This window comes from Mytilus edulis, chromosome 6, assembly GCF_963676685.1.
Source record: "Mytilus edulis chromosome 6, xbMytEdul2.2, whole genome shotgun sequence".
Taxonomy (NCBI): Eukaryota; Metazoa; Mollusca; class Bivalvia; order Mytilida; family Mytilidae; genus Mytilus; species Mytilus edulis.
Window position 1 is genome coordinate 14,078,105 of NC_092349.1, and position 9,953 is coordinate 14,088,057.

The following is a 9,953-nucleotide window of genomic DNA, read 5'->3' on the forward strand; positions in this document are numbered from 1 at the left end:
TATTTTTCTCAACTACGTGAACTAAAATTTGAATCTCCTGCGACATATAATTTTGAATTCTTTTCTAATAGTCATGGTTTTGTATAATACATATACATATTACTTAGTTCCTAGTATAGTTAATAGAACCAGAGACATATATATGTCTCTGATAGAACTATATCAACGTATGTGCACGGGCATTTCGATAAGCGGGTACTCGATGTACCGAATCTAAAAAGTATTAACATTTAAAAAAGTATGATTATACACGAAAACGAAGTTCAAGTTTATTATTTATCACAAACTAATTTTTAACAAATTTTCAAGTCAAATATCAATTCCTTTTTATATAAAATTTCATGTCCATTATATGAAAGAAATAAAATATTCGTAACTATTAATATGTTCATACTTTTCAGTTTAATTTTTATATTTATCACTTTTTAATCATTACTTAAAATATTAGAAAATAATGTTCACTTATGACAGTCATAAGAGCACCAAAGCTACGACTCTCTTAAGACAGCTTTGATTTACATCCTATGACATATCATACGATAGTCATAAGATGGTCATAAAATATGTCCTAAGATATATCTTATGACATATCTTATGATACTTTCGAAAACCAGGCCCCTGGATACCATCTTGACTTAAATCGTAACTCAAATTGAGAACGGAAATGAGGAATGTGTCAAAGCGACAACAACCCGACCATATAGTCAATAAAAAAAGATTGAGTAACGCTTACAATGGCTTAATTAAATATTGTATAGGTCAAAATAAGTCAAACTGGTTTTTTTTTGTTATAAAAAACTGCTTTCTTGTTTGTTAAAGGACTTCCATTTGTCCTAGTTGTTTAATTAATGAATAAAACAGGTACCATGCACAGATAAAGAAATGCTTATTTGTCCGTGGAAGATCATTTAATCCTGAATTCTCACGGTATTATGGTATATCACTTCTACACTTTTCTTTTTTTTTTTGACATCAAGATTTGGTTGACCATATAGAATTTGTATTTCAAAAATTGTTGATAGGCTCCCGTTGTCGTGCATTTCAACTTATTCAAGACAAGTAAGTGATTGTATATAAGTGCTGCCTTAACTGTTCTACATTTGAAACATTTGAAGACTTGAAATCTGCCATAGATCTGGAAACAACAAAAATCCGCCATAGATTATAAACGGACCCTTTAATTGGATCCAATAAATAATCGTATTCTTTTATTCAAAAATTTAATATATAATATACTATATTTAGTTTTACTTTTTTGCGACTTAATTTCTTGCGACTGTTTATCCGTGACATTTTTTCGTATGACTTTTTTTCCTACCCAGTCGCTCATAACTCTTTATAGAGTGGCACTTGTTGTTAACTTGTGATTTAATTCCAGGGGCGGATCCCCCTTTTTTGACTAACATTTGCATTTAAATGGGGACATTATTATCACATATAGTAAGAAGTTAACTTATACACCATCTTTATCAGGCTTGGTTTGGAACCACCTTTTAATGGCTGCATCCGCTTCTCGCCCCTGATATACTGTATATTTTATATGTAATAAGTGAGACTTCAATAAAGTATTTACCTTGTTTTGTTTTATCTTGTCTACATGCTACCAAACATATCTTGGTTGGTATTTACTTGGACATAATACCAGCCTTCAGGTATTTTCTCAACAATCACTAGAGGCAATGAAGCATATTTTTATGTTTTTAGTTATACGAAAGAAATGATAATTTTAAACAATCAGAAGGCCATGATCCTTATTAAATAATTATATTCTTTTTTTTTTTTAAATATTAAAAACTTCATTTTTTAATTTATCAAATCATCATTTTACGAATTTTTGTATATACGACGTTACGCACGGTATAACGTGCGTCGCAAGACGTAACATGTATAATTGACAAATGTGACGCTATATACTAAGTAACTTTGACATTTTGTTATCAAGAGCGGCGAACCTACTCAATCGACTTTTATCAAATAAATACAATAAGCTGAAGAAATGTTTCAAAATTCATCATGTATAAGGCAATTAAGTAAGGATCGTTTTTATTTTCTGATCTGTAAAGAGATGAAAACAAATGCAAATTTTTCCAATTTCATTTTGGATAGGATACATAGCAACCATTAAAAAAATCTTGCTCCCAGAGGGACACATGAAAACAAAAATATAGCTGAAATTTTTTTGACAAATTGAACATAAACACTTATGGTATTTATTTCATAATAATTCAGCAATATTTCTTTTTATAAGGATTTTAGTTGAAATGGTTTTTTTTTTTTTAGATTGAACTCACTTTTGTCCACTATTAGTAGTAGTGTAATAGGCATACTAGCACAGAATAAGCAAGGATTAGCAAGGATTAGCAAAAATGTAAGGAATGTGGTCACGTGGAATGTGCTCACGAGGAATGTAGCAACATAATGTGCTCACGAGGAATGTTGCTAGCTTCGATTGTAAGGAAGGTAGAAATACAAAAGTATGAGAACTGATTTTCCACTTATTATATTTGCAACAACCCCCAAGCTAAGCATATGGCTTGTTCGAATGCAAAGTTTATAGACATGATTCCAACAGTAGACTCTAATGAAGATATGAATTCAATAAGAGATCATAGCGTTGCAGGCATCACATTTAGAACTTCGAGATTGAGGTCTAGTTTAAGTTCTCTGTATGCAAATTATGACTTTCACTTAGACATGGTGAAAGTGATGGGGGTAATTGTCCTCCTTTCAGTGACGAGTGCAACACTAGCCGTTATTAACAATCTACATGTTTGTGAATCAAACAAGTCACACAATGCTACAGATTGTATCAGATTAACACACCACGTAGTAGATTGTATAAGACAATACAATTCATCCATATGTGACTTTTTTCAACAATTTGAACTCCCGCAGGACTACAAGGTTACTGTTTGTCGATATCAGAGAGAAGTACGGATTGATTTTAGACAATTTATTAGTGAACACCCAACAATCAAAGGACTTTATTTCAATACAAGACAGTGGCAATATCTAAAGAGACTAATACCACACATTGACAAGTCTATCACTAAAGCACTAATTTAAAACAATCCATCATATTTGTGATTTTTTTTCAATAAAGCTGTGTTGAATTAGCATTGTATATCAAGTTGTTTGCTTATTGTCCATTTATACAAATGGATTGCTTGTGATTTTATCAGTTATAAATGTGAATAATCACTGGGTTTTAAATGGTCAGTCCAGCAAACTCTCATGATTTTATCAGTTATGTGAATAATCACTAGGTTTTAAATGGTCAATCCAGTAAACCTTATCTGATTTTAAATGACCGGTCAAAGGTTACAATTTATTCATTCAATATGACAAAACCAATGTGTGAAAAATTTTCTCATGATGTTTAAACAGAAACAAACTTATAAACAATTTATTTCTAGATTTTTAAGACAAAAAAAGAGACTCTTTTCAAATAACAATTTTAATATCATAATATCAAATCAGCCAACTGCTATATATATGTTGTGTACAAGTTATCATTTTGTACAAATTATAATTTGTACAAAAATATTGTACAAATTATAATTTGTATTTTGACTTTTGTACAAAACGTGCCTGTACAAATTACAATTTGTACAAAATTTGACCAAAATTCACTTATAACTTGTACAACAGTTTTAAATACGAATTTTGGTGAAAAATGCAATGATTCACATGATAGAATTGTAATTAACTGACCACACACTAAACCTTATTAACACAATACACCGTTTATACACAACTACAAAAGGCAGGTTGATCTTCGAAAATTTTGAGAGAAAATTTGAAAAAGTAAACAAATAGGATTTTTTTCAAATTTTTAATACATAAACGTCTTTTTCTTAAAAAAAATGTATCATTCAATAGTACTGCTTGATTAGTTCTTATCGTTATTTTGAGGTATTTTTTTTATTCACAAACTGTGTTTTTAAAGTTTAGATTGTCTCAACTGATTTCCATTAAGTGTTATGAACAGTTATAAAACAAAGATCCTTTATGGCAAGCCGTTCTCGTCAAAACTATGTTTAAACCATTTTTCGAAAAATTTACACACTGAGAATTACAACAAAGCACACTGAGAGTAAAAAACTTCAAAACACACACTGAGAATTAAAAATTACACACTGAGATTTCATAAAGACGCACTGAGGTTACAAAAATGAAAAACACACACTGAGAATTGACAATTACACACTGAGAATTGACAATTACACACTGAGAATTGACAATTACACACTGAGAATTGAAAATTACACACTGAGAATTGACAATTACACACTGAGAATTGAAAATTACACACTGAGAATTGACAATTACACACTGAGAATTGAAAATTACACACTGAGAATTGACAATTACACACTGAGAATTGAAAATTACACACTGAGAATTGACAATTACACACTGAGAATTGACAATTACACACTGAGAATTGACAATTACACACTGAGATTTCAAAAAGACACACTGAGAATAAATAAACTGAAAACACACACTGAGAATTTGAAATTACACACTGAGAATTTAAAATTACACACTGAGATTTGTGCGCACTTTTTATGCGCACATATCTAATTAGCATACTTAATCTGAGTCTATTACAAGCTTAAAACAACTAGGGGACAGAACTTGTTAGTCCTTCGATTTGGTTCCAAATTATTTATAAAAAAAACTTTAGACAACTTACTCTTATTACAAAATATAACTAAATGGTGAAAAACTTGATTAAAATTATAAGAAAACATTGGAACAGTCTGCAAAAAACAAAGAATGTAGTGAAATTTTTACTCAAGTGTCTATTATAGCATATAAACGTAACAAAAATATGAAAGATTACCTTTCGAAATCAGGGTAACAGTTGGAAGACTTTTGAAAAGGGACCCATGCTTAAACGGTTTTAAGTTAAAAAAAAAAATCCCGATACACTGGTAGTAAGGCGTTAATGAACTTATGAATATGAGCGATGTAAAGTCTTGAAATTTGTTACGAATGTTGGTTGACTGAGGAATCGCATTTCATTATAATGACAAGAGTTCTTGAGATCAAGATATTAATCTGTTGAATTATTCATCTCATGAATATTCATTAGTAATTTGCATATTAATCTCAGTGTGTAATTAACAATTCTCGGTGTGTGTTTTTCAATTTATTTCATCTCAGTGTGTCTTTTTAAAATCTCTGTGTGTAATTTAGAATTTTCAATGTGTGTTTTTTATTTATTTGAATCTCAGTGTGTAATTTCGATTTCTCAGTGTGATATTTTAGGTTTTTAAATCTCAGTGTGTATTTTTTTTTCGAAAAAAGAGTTTAAACATAGTTTTGACGAGAACGGCTTGCCATAATCCTTGTTGAAAAAAAAACATTGATAAAAAAACGGCAAAAAAACAACTGACATATTCCTGACTTTAGCATAGTCATATTCCTAACCAAATTGGGTGTTTAATCTTCTGGGATATTTATTTTGTCTAAAAGTCTAACTGAAGCAGTTAAGATACACATGTTTATTCACAGCAACAGTTCCTGAGCTTCAACGCTCGCTATATGAAGCAGTGAAAATGCCTGTAAAACAGGTCGTTATCGATTTGAGAGTCAAAAGATGGTTTGCAATACCTGATTCCATAAATCACTAGATCCGCTCAAACGAATGATAAAGACTTACTTTTGAATTTTGTAACGTAGGTGTACTGTCTGGTCATTTAGTAGCAATTCAATAATGTGTATCAATGCTTTTTTCGCCAAAATCCATATGAAAAATTATTGTACAAGTTATAAGTGAATTTTTGTCCTATTTTGTACAAATTGTAATTTGTACAAGCACTTTTTGTACAAATTACAATTTGTACAAAGTCAAAATACAAATTATAATTTGTACAATATTTTTGTACAAATTATAATTTGTACAAAATGATAACTTGTACACAACATATATATACATACAAACAAATTATTCAACATCATCAGTAGAAAATATTCATTGTAAAAAGTGCTAAAACTTGCATATACATATCAATTGAGAAAATTGACATTACATTTCTCATAAAAATATGAAACAACAACAGCATTAATCAAAAACAATTTTACGCAAAAGTAACAAATCAGCTAACTGCTGAATATATATATATAAATATATCACCATCACAACCATGATTAGAAAAGATTTGTTTGTAAAAATATACAAAATTTATCTGAACAATTCTGATTTTAATTTACATCGACTAGAAGGTACAACCATGTTGGAATTATAATATAAGTAAATATCTATTAGAAAAAGAAGAAAAAAACTAAACTTGTGTCGATTAAGTGAATATAACTTAATTCAAAAAGACAGAAAAGAAACCTCACAAGATGAATAAGTAAATAAAAGAAGATGTAAACAAAATTATGATACTGAATCTAAAACAAATACTAATCAGAAAAACTTACATATATTAATCAGGAAAATGCAAATTACATTACCCATAGAAATATGAAACACCAATAACATAAATCAGATAAAAATTTAGCAGTAAATCAGCAAATTTTTGAATATATATATCACCAACACGACCATTAGAAAATATTAAAAATGTTCAACATTGAGCTGAGCAATACTTATTTAAAATAATACTGACTCAGTGCAACCAAGATAAAAATGATTATTTAATTAAAAATTTTGAAAAGAAAAAGGGGTGTCGGTTAAATAATTATACCTTTATTTAAAAAAGACAGGGAAAAACTCACCAGATGCACAAATATAAGAAAACAAAACAGATTTTGCAATCAAAATAATACTGAATTAAAAACAAATAATAATAAGAAAAACTTACATATATTAATCAAGACAATTCCTCTTTCAATTACCAATAAAAATATGAAACACCAATAACATAAATCAGATAAAAATTTAGTGGCAAATAAACTTTTTTTTAATATATATATCACCAACACGACCATTAGAAAATATTAAAAATGTTCAACATTGAACTGAGCAATACTTATTTAAAATAATACTGACTCAGTGCAACCAAGATAAGAATGATGATTTAATTAAAAATTTTGAAAAGAAAAAAGGGGTTTCGGTTAAATAATTATACCTTTATTTAAAAAAGACAGGAAAAAACTAACCAGATGCACAAATATAAGAAAACAAAACAGATTTTGTAATCAAAATTTATAATACTGAATTAAAAACAAACAATAATAATAAGAAAAACTTACAAATATTAATCAAGAAAATTTCTCTTTCAATTACCAATAAAAATATGAAACACCAATAACATAAATCAGATAAAAATTTAGCGGCAAATCAGCTCTTTTGTTCAACACAACCATAAAAAAAAATATTTTGTAAAAATGTACCAAATTTATCTGAGCAATACTTATTTAAAATAATATTTGCGCAATGCAAACAAGATAGGAATGATGATTTAAGTAAAAATTTAAAATACTCACATGGTGCACAAGTATATAAAAAAAAACCAGATGCTGTAATCAAAGTTAGAATGAATTAAAAATTAAAAAATTAAAAAGCAAGAAAAACTAACATATATCACGTATATCAATCAAGAAAATTGATATTACATGATCCACAAATATGTGAAACAACAAAAGTATTAATCAAAAACAATTTTACATAAAAGTAACTAGCAACTAACAGTTGAATATATATATTACCAAAACAACCATTAGAAAAGATTTATTTTAAAAATATATAAAACGTATCTAAGCAATACTGATTTTTTTTTAGAAAATAAAATTATTATCAAGATTTGAATATTGATTTAAGTCACATTTTTAAAGTAGTTTAATTTTTAAACTTATCTGAACACTAACTTTATTAACAACATTGACAAATACAACCAAAATTGAAATGTTGATTTAAGTGCAAATTTAAAAGTAGCCTAAAACATAAAACAATGAGATAAGACAAACATGATAAAGGTTATTGATGATATTTCAAAATAAACTAAAACATTTGTTTTAATCAAGAAAGTTTACATCATGAAAAATATAAAACATCGAGTCTAAGTGTAAAGTAAATTAAATTGTGAAAGGAGTTTCAAATAAATTCAATTGAACAAAAGACAAAGTTATGCAGATTCATTTTGATTATTGAATTAAGGTTGGATGGAACATACTTCCAATATGTGAAGTACATGAGGAAGATAACAATCGAATAAGAATTAAAAACTCTGTTTAATACATCTGCAGAGACTTCCAAACATGAATGTTCTTATCTCATAGACATTGTTATAACAATAATATGAAATCTCTAAAATATCTAATTTATAACTATACATAAACATATAAAAAAAAAAATTTCAAATAAGAAAGGATTATATGATTTGTAAATTTTGTAAATAAAAACAACTTCAATGCATCAAAATGGAGTATATGTTTTACATGAGAGACTTAGAAAATGTGAACATTGGAGAATGAAAAGCACCATGATCTTTGTAAACATAATAACAAGAGCAATGCAAAGCATCATTATCTTTATAAATAAAGGAGAAAGACTCTTGTTTACTTGATAGATTTAAAAAATCACATTATTTGACAATGAAAAGTCTATTATTTAAATGTTTACAAGCAACAACAAAATATATACATTCAATATTTCAATTAGTGTATTACTTTCAGCAAAGCAATACAAAAATAATATAAATTGTTTAAAATCATCACCCATAAACCCACGTATCACAACCAAATATATAGACCTTTTATTTTTTAAATGTATTTTAATTTCACAGTAAAAACCATTTCTATACGGTTAATATGACCACTGAACAATTGTTGTGTTATGTACAGTGTAGTCGTCGTGAAACTAACGTTTAAAAACTTTACGTAGAAAATACGGTACAGTCATCGTGAAAAGTGTTTTTGAACAGATTTTGGAAAATATATATGACGAAATTATGATTAGTATATTCAAACATTGTTTGTAACCGCATTATTTAGTTATTGAAAATATAGTGTTGAAACTGTAGATAATTACTTCAGTTGTTGTTTTGTATGTTAAGGGGGATATATTTATTCAATTATACCCGATATATTCTAAATACCATCCATTCATGTAACAACGATGAAATACATATGTGTACTTCTAAATTTAAGTGAATCATTGGGTTGTTGGACACACTGAGAACTCATTAACCCTTTGACTTCTGTGTTTGACTAGTTTGCACTGAGCGGTTAACAAAACACCATAATCAATGGAACACAATGCACTATGAATTGTGAAGGTCTAAATAGTCAGAACACTAGATATTGAGAAAACATTTCTCCAAACTTTGATAAGAAGCATGTCTATCATTATAGGTATTCATTGAGCATACTGATAAAATCTGGAAAAAAGCACCACAAACCTCGATCATATTTTCTCAAATTTCAAAGCGTGATTAAATGATAATCAAAAGCATCTACCATTAACTCGGTTGATAAAACAAACTTATCTTTGGTTTTCATCAAACATTTTGTCTCTCAAGTATTGATAAAATCAAAGAAAGCAAACTCGCCACACACCTCGACTATATTTCTTAAAATCGCAAAATCTTCTGAACTCAAATTGATTGATAAAACTAAATTATCTTTTGGTTTTCATCGAGCACTTTGTCCTGCAAGTGGTGGTACAATCGGAAAAATCAAACCCATCACGCAAATTGATTGCATTTTCTAAAAATTAAAACCAGATCAAGCGATAATCAAAAGCAGCTAAGCTCATATTGATTAACAAAACGGGCTAATCTATTTTTTTCCATCGAGCACTTTGTCCAAAACCACTAGAAGGTGGTCTTCTTTTCTATGACTATAATCAGCTAGCAAATCAAAGAAAGGATATAAATATGACAGTGTTTGATACACTTTACCGAAACAATTTGAACCAACAGAACAAATTATGGACCAATACGCATTCTGCAAAAAGAACAGCATGAAGGGGAATTTAGAAATGAGAACCATGT